The sequence below is a fragment of the Lygodium microphyllum genome, chromosome 3 (genome assembly GCF_053477565.2).
Source record: "Lygodium microphyllum isolate KBCC chromosome 3, Lygodium_microphyllum_v1.1.10, whole genome shotgun sequence".
NCBI lineage: Eukaryota > Viridiplantae > Streptophyta > Polypodiopsida > Schizaeales > Lygodiaceae > Lygodium > Lygodium microphyllum.
This window is the reverse complement of record NC_141137.1, coordinates 181400786-181420849: the sequence shown is the minus strand read 5'-3', so window position 1 is coordinate 181420849 and position 20064 is coordinate 181400786.

Here is a 20064-nt window from a genome sequence, read left to right as displayed (position 1 = left end):
TGTCGACATGCAGGAGGAGAAGATCCCCCTCCCTCCACTATTTAAACGAGGAGAGGGGAGGGGCCGAAGGAGGGAAAAGGCTGGGGGGGGGGGGGGCGTGAGAAGAACCAAACGCCGTTGCCAGAGATCATGTCGCTGTGAGAAAGAGGGGAAGAGACGCTGTTGCTAGCCGCCAGGGAAGTAGATAGGAGTCGCCGGCAAGGGAGGGAGGAGCCGCCTCCAATTCTCCGTCAGGACGGACGGCCATAACCCCCCCCCCCCCTCCCCAAATCTTCTAGGAGCTTGGAAGCTTCCAAAGGGGGGGGCTCTTTACACCCCCCTTCCTATACCCTACTACCACCTTTGTTATTTTTTTTCCCCGGGTTTAAAATCCCTTAAGCCCACTTTCATTTTCCCCTCCCCCGTGCTAAAACCCTTTCCCCTGGATTTCAAAAATTTTCACCCCCTCCTTGTACATTATGAAGCCCTTTTAAACCCCATAACTAAAACCCCTTTCCATGGGTATTAGAACCCCCTCTGTCGGGTTTTAAAAATCCCTTAAGTCCCCTTTCACCCTCGTACTAAAGCCCCTTTCCTTTCACTTGGAGTCACTTCCCCCCCATGAGCACAAAGGCCTTAAGGGTCTTATTACTTCTTTACCTGTGTATAATCCCTAAAAGACCTATCCCCTTGGCTTTGGAATCACCCCCTTCCTGTGGCCTCTTAAAACCACTTCTCCCGTGATTACCCCTTAAGCCTTTACCTTGGCATCAAAAACCTTTCACCCTCCCCCATGTGTAAGCCCCCATAAGCCCTTTTTCTCCAAGTTTGACCTAAGGGTCCTTAGACCCTTACTTATAATCTTTACGGCTATTATTTTTCCTTAAAGCTCTCCTACACCTTGTGTCTTCTCCACACCTTGTTATTTCCGTTCGTGCGAGCTTACAAAGACCGTTAAGCCTTCCCCATGGCTTCAATGGGTCTTAGTTGTAAAAGTTTCTAAAAATACCCTTTTCAATTCCCGAACTCAAGGAGGGAACCTTCCAAAAACTACTTTGACGAACAATGCAAGGAACGACGGTGGAGTTCTAAGGAGAAGTTGTAAAGCTGCTTCCACGTTCGACGGACCACACTTGCGATGCCTCCTAAGAAAGTCCAAGGCGTAGCCGCGGGAGGGTCATCTCGCGGTATCCATGTGGATATCTCACCTCAAAGCCAGGTTGTCTTCTTGATGTTAATTCGGGTTTTAGTCAATCATGCAAAGAAAAATTGTTAAGGAAATATATATATTTGTTCAAATTAATTCTAACGAAGGAGTTAGCTTATGAATGACAATGTATTCAAATTAGCTTTCTTCAAATTGCATCAAGCATTATAAAATAATAGGCAATACTATCCATTTACTATAGTATTATAGTCCTAAAATGAAGAAATTATATCTTGCTCCATTAGTCTTATTCTTTTCGCAACGAATCATGGCAAAATGGCTAAATTCATGAAAGGTTTCTTTCGATGCTCAAATTACTAGAGAGTTATCTTTGCTAGTTGCACATCTTAGCAAGGCAACTGTTGTTATTTGGCATGAGTTCATCTTTAAAGAAAACGGAAGTTAAATGTTAGAAATTAACAAGTATAAAAATTAGAAATACGAAATCATTTGGAAAGAAAAATGTAATGGGGAATTGCTGGATGACACTCTATTGACACTTTTCCCCTACAAATTGAGGACTTGGAACAAATAAAGTGTGTATTCACCAATTCCTTAGCTAGGCCTTTGTCCCAAGGAGTATCGTCACTCTTTGTATCATCATGGCATTATGCTATATGCCAAATTAAACTGTATTGATTGAGAAAGTAATCAAAGATAGTAAAATCGTGACAAGACGAGTAAGATTACCTTCCAAAATCTGACCAAACCAATCTTTCCAAAAGATAACCGGACCAATCTAAACATAGAAACATTCATACCCTAAAACACTGGACTACTTACCTTACCGCAAGGACAATAAATTCATAAAGATAAGAAATTAGGGTTCGTCCCTAAGGTTCTTAAATGAAGAAACCCTAGGCCTGACATACGTCAGATTAAGGAGTCTAAACAGATTATTCCATCGCCGGACTGCGCAACATGTATGAAATCATTTTGTGATCAATTCACAAAGAGAAAAGGGAAAAACCCTCTTCAAAGACGGCAGATCCTTACGCAAGTTATCTTGCAAAAAGATGTAGTTTTTGGATATCCTTCAAAATAAAGAAAGTTGTAAAATGGAAACTAGCATATCTAAGGTACCTTAGGGTTAACCAAGTTGGGTATACCCTACACCCGAATATAAGGGATCTTGCCAAGTTTACAAGACATCTTGAGAACGACTGCTGATACACTCTAAAAGGAAAGAACACTTACTTAGCAGCTTGCCATACAACTGGGTTGATTAATGGAAATGTTTGTGCTTGCTAGAGATTGTAGGGCGCTGTTTGAATTATGAATTACAAATTAAACAAGTACCTATACTTCAGGTTAAAGGCCTGAAGGGAGAGACAGCTTCAGTTACCCCCGACTGCCTGCCTGACCCTAACCAAGGGGGTTGTTGACCGCGCCGGGAACGTGGACCGAACCCGCCGCGAGAGGTCTCTCCGTTGAGTTCTACTTGGAGCACGAGGACGCTTGGGTGCCAGGGGGGGCTCTGGCCGTAAATTCCTCGCCTTCCGAGTCCTACACAAGAGGCTAACGTGACTCGGGATTGGATCTCGAGGCCCGCATACTAGTTGACGGGCGGAAGCTTGGAATAGTGATCCCTGGAGATTACTTGTTAGCCTCCGGGCAGATTATGGACAAGCCTACGGGCGCAACTTCTTGTAATTCAAAGATAAAATGATGAGATGTTAAAAGAACTTGCTTGATATTGTTTTTATATGTCACGTGATAAGATTACGTGAAGGAACCAGTGCTTAAACAAGATTAATTAAAGAAGCTGATTGTTATATGTCAAATTAATGTGTTAGATAATTACATAACTAAAACAAACCGAGGAAAGTGCGGAGGATGGGCCATGGGTCTGTCCTATGGTTGGGTGGTCCCGGTTAGCCGGGAACTTTTCTCATAAATCTCGAAAGACAGTGGAATGATCATCATCATCAAAAAGAATAACGAGAACGATGACCTAGAGTTACGTTTTACCCAATTTACGTTGTTTTAGGGGAAGGGAATGGGACTATGCCTTATGGCAGAGAGGTTGAGCTTTGCATCCCTCTCATTTCCCATTCTCCTTGAACCAAGTACAGCGTGAATCCGCTTCAGACCTGGCGTTTCTGCGTAAAGTAGTTCGCTCGGGTCTGACGCTAGTTGCTGTTAGCTAGTGACCCATTAGGAAAACCCTAATTCCGATCGATCCTAAGTGGGAACGGCCAGGATACTTCCACTTCGTAGCAGACGCGGGAAGAACTAGATCGCAAAACCCGTAACATTCCATGGGAATGTTGGGTGGAGCTTTCTAGACATCCTTTCTGATGGACTGCTAAGACGTGTCTTGGATGATACTAGGGGACACGTTACAGTTGGTATCAGAGCCGACCAACAACAGAATTGTTTTTATGAGATCTCAATAAAATGAAGTAAAGAAATTTTTGCTCATCTTCAATACTGTCTTGCAGAACTATGAAGCATGGAACAAGTTCTTGGTGTTCCGGGTCATGTTTATGACTGCAATGCATTCTCCGCATTATAGACAAAGAGTTGGGATGATGAATATCCTGGAGTAGATTTATAATCCATCACCTTTATATATAGAACGAAGATGGACAGGGTCTTCAAGAATCTACTACATAGCTGCCCACCAGTTCGCTTATCTACAGACCAACCTAAAGAGGATCAAGTGGTTGGAAGACTTGAAAGTTATGAAGCTGTTCATTTTTGTGGAAGCTAACGTAAATTCGACTTTACATATTCAAGGTCGGAGGGTTGAAATGAACTCATATGTATATGAGGAAGTAAGGCGTGTAATCCCAGCCGACAGGATTAAGGTGTTGGGCCGCCATGAGAAGTATGGATTCCAATGAAAAGGATATCCTGAACTTCCAATGAATTATCGATTCCTAAAGATCCATGACCCAAAACCCTACTATTACACAGTTCCTGTAGACAAATGCAATACAACGTTGTTCTCCTCAAACTGAATGTAATGATTGAATTATCATCACACGAGACATTGTATAAGGACACACCCATGTAAATATAAATAAGGACTTCTTTTATCAATATCTGGCTGTGCATCAGAGTGGAAAAAGTAGCTTCATGATTTACGAGATAGCTGAACTAATGATAAGCTAATGTCAATTATCATATAATAACGTTAAGAAAAAACTTTTATCCAGGCACAACCCCAGGTTCAGGTTCCCAATTCGCCCCCTACATCAAGTACTGCCGTGATCCAAGAGAAGAAGTTCCTCCTCAAGCAGATAAAGCCACCCGAGTTTGACGGGAGGGGCAGATTCGTCTAGTTTGATGCTGAAATTTGGATTGAATCTATGGAGGACTACTTTGAAGCAGTTGGTACTGCACCTACCAATCAGGCCATGCTCGCCAAGTTAAAACTCACCGGCGAAGCTAGACTATGGTGGAAACAATGGTGCAGGGATCAAGGGACTTCAGAGGGGTCCGTTACCTGGGAGAAGTTAAAGAAAGCCGTGCAGGGGAGATATTTGCCACCTGCATATCGTACACAGAAAATGAATGAGTTCTATGAGCTAAAACAGCTAGGACTCACCCTTGACGCATACTACTCTAAATTTGTCTCACTCTTAAAGTATGCGCCACAGATGGACATGGCGCAGCAGGTGTCCAAATTTTGCGCGGGCTTAAATCCACCCGTAAATACCCGTCTCGAATCTATGCGTCCGTCAGATCTTCAGGATGCACTCATTCGAGCGGTGCCTATAATTCAGGAACTGCAAGCTAGACCAAGGGGTAACAAAACTTGGTCCTACAGCGACCCGAACAGAGGAGCATTCAGACCCCAAGTGAAGAGAGTTCAAGGTCACAATCAGGGACAAAGGAAGAAAGCAAGGACAAATAACGTCAACAACTTTGTTCCTACTCAAAGTAATGGCTGAAACCTCCAATGTTTCCACTGCAACAAACTCGGTCACTTCAAAAGGCAATGTCCCAAGCTCAGCGAGGGACATCGTCAAACACCTTTCCAAGGTGCAGGCCACGGTCAAGGAGCTGCCACCCGTGGAAGAGGAAGAACTGCCTACATTACCAATAGGCAAAGATGCGAAGCAGAAGAAGAGGAAGATCCGACTATGGAAGCAGAATTCGAAAGAGCGACAGTCCATGCCGCTTTACACAAGAAGGGGCCGAATCACCAGTTCTCGGTGATTCAAACACCGTCGGACTATCAAGGTAAAGGTTTCAAAACCTTGATTGATTGTGGCAGTACACATTCCTTTATCTCACCAGCATGTGCAAAAAGATTAGGAATAGCCACAGTAGAAGCACCTACCCTGCTTGTGGAATTGGCAAACGGTCGTGAGGTAACTTGTACCAGGCAAACTGCTAAGGAAGAATTCTTTCTGGGAGGAAAGAAAACCTCAGTCAAATTCAGAGTCATGAATTTAGGTATCCATGAGTGTCTACTCGGGATGGATTGGCTTAAGCCTAATGACGCCCACATCCACTGTGGAAAGGGTCAAGTTTCCTTTCGAAACTCTGAAAAGGAGGTTGTCACGACTCAAGGTGAGGCAGGAGTGCCAAGAATCCAATTAGCCAAAGTATCGCGGATCATAAAAGGAGTCAGAAAATGATTACCCGTTTACCTGATCAAACTCAACAAGTTAGATCAAAAGCAAGAGTCTCATGAAGGACCTTCTTGGCTAAAGGAATACGCTGATGTATTCCCTGAGGAATTGATTGAACTTCCGCCTCCAAGAGAAGTTGATCATGAAATTAGGCTAGTGCCTGGAGCTGCGCCAATTGCAAAGAGACCTTATAGAATGTCCATACCGGAAGCTATTGAGTTAAAGGAACAACTCAAGCAACTGTTGAATCAGGGTTACATCCAGCCCAGCAACTCACCGTGGGGAGCTCCAGTAGTATTCCAGAAAAAGAAAGATGGGACACTTCGACTATTTATTGATTACCGAGGGTTGAATCAATCAACAATCAAGAACAAGTATCCTATTCCTAGAATAGATGAGCTTCTGGATCGCCTTCAAGGTGTAAAGATCTTCTCCAAAATTGATCTCAGATCAGGTTACTATCAAATAAGGATCAAGGAAGAAGATATTCCAAAAAAGGCCTTCAATACAAGATATGGGCACTTTGAGTTCTTGGTTATGTCATTTGGGCTTACAAATGCACCTGCCACCTTCAATAGATTAATGCAGGATATTTTTAGACCATATCTTGATGATTTCGTGCTTGTCTTCTTTGATGACACTTTAGTCTATTCTAAACAAGAAGAAGATCATGAACCTCAACTACGGATTGTCCTTGAGACAATGAGGTCTCATAAGCTGTATGCAAAAATGAAGAAGTGTGCATTCTTCAAGCTTCAGATTGAATATCTGGGATTCATAGTATCATCAGAGGGAATATCAGTAGACCCAGCCAAAGTCAGGGATGTGCTTGAATGGCCAATACCAGTATCCGTCAAAGAAATACGTAGCTTTCTTGGCTTGACAGGATGGTATAGGGTCTTTATCAAAAACTATGCTTTGATTGCAGCAGCTCTTACAGACTTACTAAAGAAGCAGACATCTATTACATGGTCAACTCCCGAACAAAATAGCTTCGACAAATTGAAGCAAAGTTTGGTATCATCACCTATTCTAAAACTTCCTGACCTCAATAAGGAGTTCGAGGTAGTAACTGATGCCAGCATTCTTGCCTTGGGGTGTGTACTTATGCAGGAAGGTCATCCAGTAGCATACTCTTCAAGGAAATTGAAGAGTCATGAAAAGAATTATGCCACGCATGATCTGGAATTATTAGCTGTCATCCATGCTCTAAAGCTTTGGAGACACTACCTGTTGGGTAACAAGTTTACTCTAGTAACCGATCATAAGAGTCTCCAATGGATTTTTACCCAGAACGAGCTCAACATGAGGCAACGTCGGTGGATTGAAGTATTGGAGGAATATGATTTTGAAATCAAGTACCGACCAGGGAAAGAGAATGTAGTTGCCGATGCACTCAATCGCAAGGCATTCCTAAATTCCCTAATCTTACAAAATCCATCAACGGCCAGATCTCTGGCTACAAAGGTATCGATACCAAACAATCCTATACTTGAACTAGCTAGAGAGGAAGCATGCCATGATTTGGCCTACCAAACAATGATAAAAGAAATATCTACCAACGAGCAGAATCAGAAGTTACAAGCTAAGTATCAGGAATTTTCCATTGATAATGGACTTGTCTACTACAGAACAAGGCTTTGTATACCAATAAGCCAGTCACTTAAGCAGAAGATATTATGGGAAGCTCATGATTCTCCTTTGGCAGGACATCCTGGCTATGCAAAAACTCTTAATGCAGTTAGGAAAAGCTACCACTGGGAGAGGCTCAAAGGTGACATTCTCAAGTATGTCACTGAATGTTTGTCTTGCCAACGTGTCAAGGCCGAACATGTCATTCTGCTCCAAAGGAACTGAAATAGGCTTACAGCCTGTCATCCCATATTTGGATAGCATGTCCAATCCATATTGCCTCTGCAATAGCTGTATCCCACTTGGTGATCTAATCACCTCAATGCCCAAGAAATAACGCAGCTCTCCCAAATCCTTCATCTCAAACTTCTGCTTCAATAGCATTTTCACATGAAGGATATCTTCATCACTGTCACTTGTCATAATCAAATCATCAACATAAATGACAAGTAGCATAATACCTTTCTCTGTTTTTCTCACATAAAGTGAGAAATCTGCCTTGGAAATCTGAAAGCCAATAGTGACAAGATACTGTCCTATCTTGTCAGACCATGCTCTAGGTGCTTGCTTCAATCCATACAAAGCTTTCTTCAACCTGCAAACAAACTCAGGATGAACAGCATGCACATAACCTGGTGGCTGCTCCATATAGACCTCTTCTTGCAAATCACCATGCAAGAAGGCATTCTTTACATCCATCTGATGTAAAGACAATCCCTTTGACGCAGCCATAGCAATGACTGCTCTTACGGTTTCCATCCTTGCAACCGGACTGAATGTTTCTTCATAGTCAATGCCATATGTTTGTGCATACCCCTTGACTACTAATCTTGCCTTGTATCTGTTCACAGAACCATCAGCATTGTGCTTCACCTTATAAACCCACTTACAGCCAATTGCATTCTTACCTTTAGGCAAAGGTACCAATTCCCATGTAGCATTTGCTTCCAAGGCATCCATTTCTTCATCCATGGCTTTCTCCCGTTTTTCTTTTCCCATGGCTTGCTCAAAAGAAGTGGGTTCTGGTTCCTCTATCACCTTGACCATATATGCATAGTGAATGGCTGTAAATCCATCATATTTAAGCCTATCCACAGGATACCTAACTCTGGTAGACCTGCGCAAAGTGGGTTCACTCCCAGGTGCTCTCAAAACATCCCTGGTCTTCCTTACTCCAGGTGTAACAATAAAGGGGATACCCAACTCATCATCAATGCTTTGTTCTGAGCCACTGGATTCACCATCCACATAAGAGTGACCTGCATTCACATCAAACATGGGCTGATCAACCTTCTCTTTTCCTTTTCGTGATACCTGCATACCACTATCTGCATTGCTTTGAGAAGATTCTCCTAATCTCAATCTGCCTGTCCATGGCGAAGAATGTGAACCACTGCTAGAGGACGCTCCAGGTCCACTAATATTTTGTGACTACTACTGTGAATTCTGTGCAGCATTACCATTTTGTGCATCTACATCATCAATCACATTTACTGGTTTATGCCAGCTACTCATCTCATAAAAAACAACATCTCTACTCACTGTAAACTTACGAGTAGAAGGATTATAGCATCTATACCCTTTTTGCTGCAGAGAGTAACCAATAAAGATGCACTTCTCAGCTTTTGGATCCAACTTGGATCTCAACTCATCTGGCACATGTACATAGGCAATGCAACCAAAAATTTTCAAATGAGAAATATCTGGTTTCCTACCAGTATACCTCTCCTCTGGAGTCATTCCATGTATTGCTGCAGTGGGAGTCCTGTTCATTATGTAGACTGCTGTAGCAACTGCTTCAGCCCAATAAAAATCTAGCAAGTCTTTTTCATTGTGCATGGCACGAGATACCTCTCCAATATGCCTGTTTTTCCTTTCTGCAATTCCATTTTGTTGTGGGGTATGACTGCATGAATATTGCTGCTTTATGCCATGCTCCTGCAGGAACCTTGCAAACTCATTTGAGAGGTACTCTCCCCCTCCATCTGACCTTAGGCATTTTATCTGCAGGCCTGTTTCTTTTTCAACCATAGCTTTAAGAGTTTTGAAATGCCCAAAAACTTCACTTTTCTTTTTCATAAAATACACCCAAACTTTTCTGCTATAGTCATCAATAAAAGTGACAAAATAATGACAGCCTCCAAGAGATGTAGCTTTAGTAGTCCACACATCAGAGTGGATTAATTCCAATGGCTTCTCACTCTCTTGAACATGTCTAGGAAATGGTTTCCTTGCCTGTTTTCCAAACTGACAGGCTTCACATACCTTATGCATTTCTGCAACCTTGAATTTGGGCAATCCTGCAACAATGTTTTGGGCCTGCATTGATTTAAGTCGCTGTACATTAACATGACCAATGCGTTTATGCTAGATATCAATATCTGCAACTACACCGGTCCCATGTGCAAACATTGCTGCACTCAATTCAGACATGTCTGCATCCAACGTAAACATTCTGCCCTTCTTCTTTCCTTTTGCTATCAAGCGACATTTTTTTTTCATATCCTCAACAAAGCATCCATGAGGATTAAATCTGACCTGCAAGCCCTGTTCAACCATTTGACCAACAGAAACCAGATTCTTGGTGATATTGGGGACATGAAATACATTGGACAAGTATTTCTTTTTCCCATCCTGCATAGACAAAGGAGTTTTTTCAATCTGCACAATCGGATGTGCAGTATCATCACCAGTCTCCACAAATCCTGGTTTTTCCATTTTCCTTGCATCCTCCATCCATTCTGCATGACCTGTCATGTGGTTTGATGCACCTGAGTCAACATACCACACATCGTTGCTTTCTTCTGCATTTGTCACAGAATTGTTCATGTGCTGCACCATAAATAAATGCTCATTTCTGTCATCACCCTGTCTACTAGAAGATGCATAATTTCCTTGTTGCAGTTTTCCATTCATGATGTCATTCTGCTTTTTATAGCAGTCTTTAGCCATATGACCCATTTTACCACAATAGTAGCATTCAACATTACTGTTTGCATTTTGGCCTCTTTGCCATCCACCACGACCTCTTTGGCTCCCCCTGCCTCTAGAGTTACCACGTCCTCCTCCATAGGACTGGTTTTCTTGAGTTTGCTGCATATTCTGATTTCTGCCACGGCCTCCAAATCGGCCTCCTCTACCTCTGCCTCTACCTCTTCCAGCATTTGAGTAGAAGACAGCTTCTTTTGAAGTTCTTCGTGAAGAAGATGCACCACCATTTCTCTGCTCCTCAGAAATTAGAAGAGCAATTAACTCCTCAAAATCAGGAAATCTTTCACGAACTGAAATGGATGTTCGAAACTGTGCATAATCCTTTCCTAGACCATTCAAGGTCACGGAAACTAAATCATCATCTTCCACTGGCGACCCAATGGAAGCAAGTGCATCTGCAATCTTCTTCACCTTCATGTGGTAGTCATTGATGCTCATATTTTCTCTTTGCACATTATGCAACTCTTGCTTGAGCTGCATTTTCCTGGCTTGAGTATTTGTGCTGTACATTTTTGACAAAGTATCCCATGCCTCCTTTGGCGTACTTGCATCCTGAATATGCACAATCATAGAGTCTGAAATACTGATAGACAGCCAGTACATAACTTTCCTGGCTCTCTCATGCCATGCTTTGAATGCCTGCATTTGCTGTTGATTGGGAACATCAGGAAGAACTGGTTCTTCTTCATTTCCTGCAACAAATTCCCAATATCCTTTTCCCATAAGGAAATTCGTCATTCTAAACTTCCATGCTTGGAAGTTATTCTTGTCAAGCTTTTCAGTGACAATCTGTGAGAGAGAATCAGATGCCATTACAGAATACTGCAAAAAATTCTGTCACTGCAAAAAACACAGCTTTACCCTCACAAGAGCAAATCTGCAAAACTGGCGAAAGTGGTATTTGACCACACAGTCACTTCCTAGTGACGATTTTGTATCAACAGGCAACATGGATGATTCTATAACTCCCAATGTCTCTGCACACAAGCATACGATGCAATCTCTGTGGTAACTTTTCACCGACCTGTTGAACAGTGGTCGCACAGCATAAAACATGGCTTTTTCCTGAGTGCGTGCAGAAAACTTCCGCCTTCAAAACAGGCCTCGAAATGGCCTCAAATAAAAAAAACAGGGTCGCCAAGAGCTAAAGCTCTGTCCCGCAGCATATACTGCCCTCTTGCTTCACCGCGAAGGGCGTCTCAACCAGACCACCGCGAGCTTGGCTTGCTTTCTTGAGCTCCTTACCACGAACAAGGCTCTGATACCATGTCAAGATTGTGGGAGAGAAGGAAGGAGTCTCACTTGTAGCTTTCTTGCTTCCACAATGGGGGAATACACACAAGGGTGGAGGCTGAAAACAGTTTTCCTCTTCTTAGTTGTGTAAGCCAAAAGAACTCTTATACAAAGAAATAGAAGAACCCTATATATGGGTCTCAAACCAAACTCAACTAACTAAGGTGGCATACTAACTGAGCCACGAACTAGAGTAGATAAGGATAGCTATCATGTAGCTATTATTCATGGGCGGTGTACCAACCGCATCTGCAACTAACACGTCGGTGACATAAATGCACAACGGTCACCCTGGCATATCACGAGTGGAGCTCGATATCTCAACACCCCACGCTCAAACTGCTAGAACCAAGCCCACCAAGGCCATTCACAAGGCCAAGGAGTCTAGTGACATGGGTGCCAAAACGACAAGGGCCACCTCCTTGTAAACCGTAGAAACATGCTTCTAAACGCAAAAACTATCAGTCATAGCCTAAGAGGCAGCTTAGACACTATTGACCTAGGCACACGACCATGCCGTGATGGATCCCCAAAGATCTCTTGTGAGCACAAGGATACTATGAAGAAAACCCTTGGATATGGGTGCCTAAGAGTGGACATTCAAGAGGCTCAACTCTAAGCAACCTCACTCCAGCTAGAGAGGCTTGCACATATGGAGCCCAAGCTGCAAAGCAAGCTAGACCAACACCGGTTGTGATTAATGAATCCCAACACATTTATCATCCAAAGCTAGATGCCCCAGAATTATCCAAGTGAGAGGAGTTGAGCACCCCCATGTTAGCTCAGATAGAATGCAGCAAACCTCCTATGCCACTGGAGCCCCCCTGCAGCATCTCAAAGTCCTTCTAAGTGCAAAGTCCCATCTGTGACGCCCTCAATGGAGTCGCCACTGTCCAGCCCAATTGCACCATCACCACCAGCAGGTCTTAGACCTTTGTATGAAAGACGATCTTTTCTTTCAATGGCCAAGGATCTTGTTGAGACCTCAAGAGATGACATAGTGACATGCATCAAGGTGTAAGATAACACCTTCACCACATTCGCTAGGAGCTATGAGAGGCTTGACCTAGGACTTCTCGATGAACCCCTTGCTTTTGATGTTCGTGCGTTGCCATGCACTTGGGAAGACTACAAATTTATAACCGTCAAATTCCCCAAAATTTCTACCGAATTAATCACTAATGGAGAAATATCAAAGGAGCAAGTCATTCTCAGAAGACTAATTACCTCGTACCACAAGCCTGCTCGCTCTGCACCTGAACAAGAACTGGAGGAGCTCACGCAGCTTGCAAGCTCTGATTCTTCATTCTTACAACTGTGGTATGCCTTGTGACTCCAATAAGAGAAAAAATGCTGCCACATCATGACCAATGCCGAGCAAAGAAGGGCAATCAAAACAATTGAACACGACCCTACTTATGTGGCACCTCTTTCGTTTAGGGTTTTGGCCATTACACGCAACATATACTTAGATGACCATGTGTTACCCCACCCTTGCATTGACCAATTCCTTACGGAAGAGGAACTGCACGTTGCTAGCTGCCTCAACTCCGGGGACATCTTTCATTATGTCTTGACCTATATCACCCAAGCTTCCATACGACCATGTGAACTTGATCGTCATGCCTAGCTTGAATATAACCCTAACCTCTATACTTGGCTGTTGGCCAAGTAACTCGCCCCACAAAGCCCATGTGAGTCCTCCTTCTTCCCTTGCTAATCCTAGGAAGGATTCCTTTAAAACTTAAGGAAAGGGGGGGGAGTGGAGCAAAGTGAGAGCCAAGTGATGTAGCAAGGTGTAGTGATGGATGAAAATGATCAATTGAATTTAAATAGGAAAGAATGCAAGGAGGAAATAGATGTTGCTTTTGAATTATTTCGAAGTTTCATACCTCTGAAGCAGCACGGCAAATTGTCACATGCATTCTTTCTTGGGTTTTTGTTAGTGATGAGTCAATTCATAACGCTGATATTGGCATGGTGTAATGACATGCACCTACCATGGCAGGATAAGAAAAGGGGGGTAAACTTCCATTCACTAAAGAGGAGCTGACAAAGTATGGGATCATTGTTGAGACATGTGGATTTAGCTGGTTCACGTTCAAGCATACCCTGAATTTAGACTATGCCATCCTAGAAGAGCCGGCAGTGCAAAAGTTGGTGGATAAATGCAACCTCCAAAAGTATGTGGAAAAGGTCGAACAGGCTGTAGATTACAGCATGTGTGCTGAATTTTTAAAGAGCTTTGATGAAGGTAGGAGCTGTGGCACGGTCATAGTAAGGACTGATGACCAGGAAAGAGAAGGGTACAAGTGTTCCTTAATGCAGCTATCATCGAGAAAGCCTCGGGCCTTGTGTCCAAGAAGGAGAGGTTCCCAAGAAGAGATGTGTATATCATGATGGGAGTCAAAAAAGATGACGTGCACACTATGGATGGAATCAATTTGGCTGATATTCCAGACCCCACAACAAAGATGCAAGCTAAAATGGTCCATGCCCTTTTCTCAGGACAGAGATACAATGCTTTAATGAACAGAATCAAGGTGCCATTACTAGAGACATCGTTGCAGGAGTTCCAGAGGAGGTGGATTGGAACGGTTTTGTGCAGAAAACTATCAAGATTTTAGCTACACTCCTGGCTCCAGCCATAGCACTAGCTGGTGGGGATTCTCTTGCTTCTACTGTACGATCCGCAAGGAAAAAGCCTACCCCGAAAGCCTCCACAATCAGATATGGCGGTGTCCTGACGGAAATCATCCATGAGGCTATCAAGGATGATGGTGTAGGTGAAGAGCAAGCTGTGCATCAAAGCTCACCTCACCACGAGGAAGAAGACTCAAGTGAAAGGACAATAAGCAACAAAGGAGAGCTGGAGGTACCACCTATTCAAGCGGCTAAACCACAGGAGCAAAAGAAGAGCCAGAAGGAGAAGAAAGAAAAACTAAGCAAAGAAGAGCGAGCCAAGATGAAGAGGGCTCAAAGAGAGTCAAGAAGGGTGGAGGAGGAACGAAGGAAAAAAGAATGGAAGAACTCAAAAAAATTAGAGAAGAATCAAAGAGGGCAGAAAAAGAGAGGCAAAGAAGGGCAGAGGAGGAAGCCGAAGAACTAAGAATGAAAGAACTTGCTGAGTTGGCAGAGGCCACTCATAGATCTGTCAAAGAAACCCATGGGGGAGGAGAGATCAATCCTTTGAGTCCCCGCCATGAAGTTGAAGCAAGTGGCAGTGTGGAAACGGCCCCAGTAGTTGTAGGCAAGGGAAAGTCCCTGCTGCACCCACTGCCTTCCTCATTTGTGCTAGTACCAACCGACACCACCACCACAACCACCCCGCAAACCACGCCCTCTCTAGACACGGCCCAATTGATGAACATGATGCAGCTACTTATTAGTAAAGTGGCTGAAATTGTACCAGAAGTCGAAGCAAAAAGGCCCGCTGTCTCGCAGATGCCAAGTCTAGGCAAGATCCAAAACGACAGAAGCTAGAGGCATCAACCGCTACAGCCCCTACTCCCATGCCATCTGGTTCTGACTATGACACTTATGTGGCTAAGCTTCTAGCACAATTGGACAATGCAAAAGAAGAAAAGAAGATAGCCATAGTGGAGTTAGAGAAGGAAAAGGAAACTTCGGCAACCTTAAGGCTGGAAGTTTCAAAGCAAGGAGCCAACCGAAGAAGGGAAGTGAAAACTCTACAAGATCAGCTGGAAGCAAAGACCAAGGAAGCCCACGACAATGAGAGCTGCCTAAGACAAAGGCTGGAAGATGAAGAGAAAAACTTGGTGGCAGAACCGTGAAACTTGAAGTTACTAGTGCAGCAGTATGCTGACTTGCAACAGAAAACTGCCAAACTGGAAAGTTACAGATAGATAGAAGCTCAGGAGGGCGAGCCAAGTGAGCAACAAGAAGATGCCATAGCTTTCCGACTATGCTATGAACTTGAAGAACAAGACAGATTGGAGAGAGAAATAGAGTTCCTAGAAGACGAAAGGCCGGGAGTTCCCATAGCAAAAGCACAAAGGCTGCAGAATGAGGCACAACGACTGCAAGATGCATTGGAGATTACCAAGGGAGACATAGAGGCCCTCATGGCCATGGCCTTCACCCAAAGAAGATTGCACTTCGCAGAGATCCAAAGTCACGAGCATCTTATGCAAGAAAAGTCAGAGCTATTTTCTGAGGCAAAAAAAGGATTCAGCATTACAAATCAGACAAAAGAAATTGCTGAAGAACAACTGGCTCGAAAATCTAGAGAAAGGAACCAACTCTGGTTCTTAACGAATGAGCAGCAGCAGGTTGTGACAACCTTGGCAACTGAGCTAGAGGAGGGAAGAAAGAAGATGGACGCTTGGCAGTGGCTGAGTGCAAGAGAGTGCTTGCGAACTCTAGGGCAGAAGCTGCTAATGTATGTGCCAACACACAAAGGCAAGCCTTCCTCAGCACAGTACTACATGTCACCCATGCGGAGGGCAATGATTCAATGGAGAAGGTAAGAAGGAAGCTAGAACTGACCACCCGAGCACTAAAGTATGGCCTTCAAGAACGGGAGCTTCCAACAGGCACAGGAATCACAAAAGAACAGTAATTTCACTACCTACACCATGTCGGCCTCTCCACTATTGAGCTTAAGAAACATGGGTTTGAAGAGCATGAGCAGCTACCACCACCACCACAAGCAGTTATCAGTTTTTGAGCAGAATGTCGAAGAGAGTCCGAACTTTGAGCAAGATGCTGAAGAAGAGCAACAAAGAATGTCTAGTCCGCCTCTACTAGACCTTCTGCCTAAAGAGCCCGAAGATGCCTATATGCCCAAGCACATTGTGGCAGCCAGAAGAAGAAGACAAGAACTAGTAGAGGAAGCCCAATGCAGAGAACGATCACTGCCAAGACAATTCCCTGAAGAGTCTGTGCCACTACGGGGAGATCCCCATCCTATCGATTGGCCTCAGGAATTGGTCATATGGTGTCAACAGGAGTTCCAGACAAGGCCGTTTGAACTTTCATTTGCTTATCCACGCTCTCTAGACCATGCCTTTTGCCTCTAGGTATTCTAGCCAAGATCAAGGATCTGGCTAATGATCTTGCAAACAGATGGATAGAGGAAAGAAGCCTCATAATAACCAGATGGAGGCAAGAGACTAAAGATTACTGGCAAGACAAGGTAAACAGGGTTTCCAAAACCGTCCAAGGCTACGAGGCACAGTCGAAGTGGCGGAGGAGGATTTGGGATACCAATTTTGACGCTTGGACCGCCTTTTGCAACTCGTTCCCTAAAGAACACAACGACCCCATCTACATGCCCTACCCCCGTAGGCATGGAGTTGACTATGATCGAAATATTCATGGGGATTTTGACTTTCCTAAGATATATAATGTTAATTCCCAGAGCCCCGAGGAATGCCTAGCCTTTAGGTTAGAGGATCTTCTCCCATCTATCAACTGCTTCCTCGCATATTTTTCTTCTTGCCCAGATTCAGCCTTCTTAACTGCCTGTAATTATCTTAGGCTTATCAAGTTCCTACTAATGCAGAGACTCATAGTCGAGGAAGCCCACCTCCCTCCACTCTTTTTTGACATCAACCTAGGGATAGATAGAAAAGCCATGACTAGACTAATGATGAGGGCAACCCTGCTTCCCTCCTTTTGCCTAGAAATCTTAGAGGATATGAGTGATACCCACTTCACGAGGTGCAATCATCCTTTCTTTTCATCCACACCTCTGAAGGCCCCAGCCGGTATTAAAGAATATCTACAAACTTGGGTATTCCTATCCCAATGCTTGCGACCGCCTCGTAATCCAGTTGAAGGTGATAGGCATTAGCCAGAACATCTTCCTCGTATGCAATTCTTCAAAAAAAAAAGAAAAAAAAGAAGAAAAAGAAAAAGAGAAAAGAAAAAAACACGAGGGCTCACTACATCTAGGGTTTACACCTAGCCCCTCCCCCACTTCACGCTTAGGGCACATCAAGGGCAAGACTTCCAGATGTTGAGATATCGAGCTCCGCTCGTGATACGCCAGAGTGACCGTTGTGTATTTATGTCACCGACTTGTCAGTTGCAGACGCGGTTGGTATACCGCCCATTAATAATAGCTACATGATAGCTATCCTTATCTACTCTAGTTCGTGGCTCAGTTAGTATGCCACCTTAATTAGTTGAGTTTGGTTTGAGACCCATATATAGGGTTCTTCTATTTCTTTGTAAGTGAGTTCTTTTGGCTTACACAACTAAGAAGAGGAAAACTATTTTCAGCCTCCACCTCTGTGTGTATTCCCCCATTGTGCAAGCAAGAAAGCTACAAGTGAGACTCCTTCCTTCTCTCCCACAATCTTGACATGGTATCAGAGCCTTGTTCGTGGTAAGGATCTCAAGAAAGCAAGCCAAGCTCGCAGTGTTCTGGTAAGAGGAGCAGTGTTGCTTTCATTTTCTGTTTTGGGAGCACATCTCTGCACGTAGCACAGCCGAAAAGTGCAGAGACCTTGTTTTTTTTATTTGAGGCCATTTCGGGGCCTGTTTTGGAGGCGGAAGTTTTCTGCACGCACTCAGGAAAAGGCCCAATTTTATGTTGTGCAGCCACTATTCTACAGGTCGGTGAAAAGTTACTGTAGAAATTGCATCGTATGCTTGTGCGCAGAGACATTGGGAGTTATAGAATCATCCCTGTTGCCTGTTGATGCAAAATCGTCACTAGGAAGTGACTGTGTGGTCAAATACCACTTTCGTCAGTTTTGCAGATTTGCCTTTGTGAGGCTGAAGCTGTATTCTTTGCAGTGACAGAATTTTTTGCAGTGTTCTGTAATGGCGTCTGATTCTCTTTCACAGATTGTCACTGAAAAGCTTGACAAGAACGACTTCCAAGAATGGAAGTTTAGAATGATGAATTTCCTTATGGGAAAAGGATATTGGGAATTTGTTGCAGGAAATGAAGAAGAACGAGTTCTTCCTGATCTTCCCAATCAACAGCAAATGCATGCATTTAAAGCATGTCATGAGAGAGCCGGGAAAGTTATGTACTGGCTGTCTATCAGCATTTCAGACTCTATGATTGTGCATATTCAAGATGCAAGTACGCCAAAGGAGGCATGGGATACTTTGTCAAAAATGTATAGAACAAATACACAAGCCAGGAAAATACAGCTCAATCAAGAGTTGCATAATGTGCAAAGAGAAAATATGAGCATCAATGACTACCACATGAAGGTGAAGAAGATTGCAGATGCACTTACTTCCATCGGGTTGCCAGTGGAAGATGATGATTTAGTTTCTGTGACCTTGAATGGTCTAGGAAAGGATTATGCACAGTTTCGGACATCCATTTCAGTTCGTGAAAGATTTCCTGATTTTGAGGAGCTGATTGCTCTTCTAATTTCTGAGGAGCAAAGAAATGGTGGTGCATCTTCTTCAGGAGGAACTTCAAAAAAAGCTGTCTTCTACTCAAATGCTGGAAGAGGTAGAGGCAGAGGTAGACGAGGCCAATTTGGAGGCCGTGGTAGAAATCAGAATATGTAGAAAACTGAAGAAAACTAGTCCTATAGAGGAGATGTGGTAACTCTAGAGGCAGGGGGAGCCAAAGAGGTCGTGGTGCATGGCAAAGAGGCCAAAATGCAAACAGCAATGTTGAATGCTACTACTGTGGTAAAATGGGTCATATGGCTAAAGACTGCTATAAAAAGCATAATGACATCATGAATGGAAAATTGCAACAAGGGAATTATGCATCTTCTAGTAGATAGGGTGATGACAGAAATGAGCACTTATTTATGGTCCAGCACATGAACAATTCTGTGACAAGTGCAGAAGAAAGCAATGATGTATGGTATGTTGACTCAGGTGCATCAAACCACATGACAAGTCATGCAGAATGGATGGAGGATGCAAGGAAAATGGAAAAACCAGGATTTGTGGAGACTGGTGATGATACTGCACATCCTATTGTTCAGATTGGAAAAATTCCTTTGTCTATGCAAGATGGGAAAACGAAATACATGTCCGATGTATTTCATGTCCCGAATATCACCAAGAATCTAGTTTCTGTTGGTCAAATGGTTGAGCAGGGCTTGCAGGTCAGATTTAATCCTCATGGATGCTTTGTTGAGGATATGAAAAATAAAGGTCGCTTGATAGCAAAAGGAAAGAAGAAGGGCAGAATGTTTACATTGGATGCAGACATGCCTGAATTGAGTGCAGCAATGTTTGCACATGGGACCGGTATAGTTGCAGATATTGATATCTAGCATAAACACATTGGTCATGTTAATGTACAACGACTTAAATCAATGCAGGCCCAAAATATTATTACAGGATTGCCTAAATTCAAGGTTGCAGAAATGCATAAGGTATGTGAAGCTTGTCAATTTGGAAAATAGGCAAGGAAAC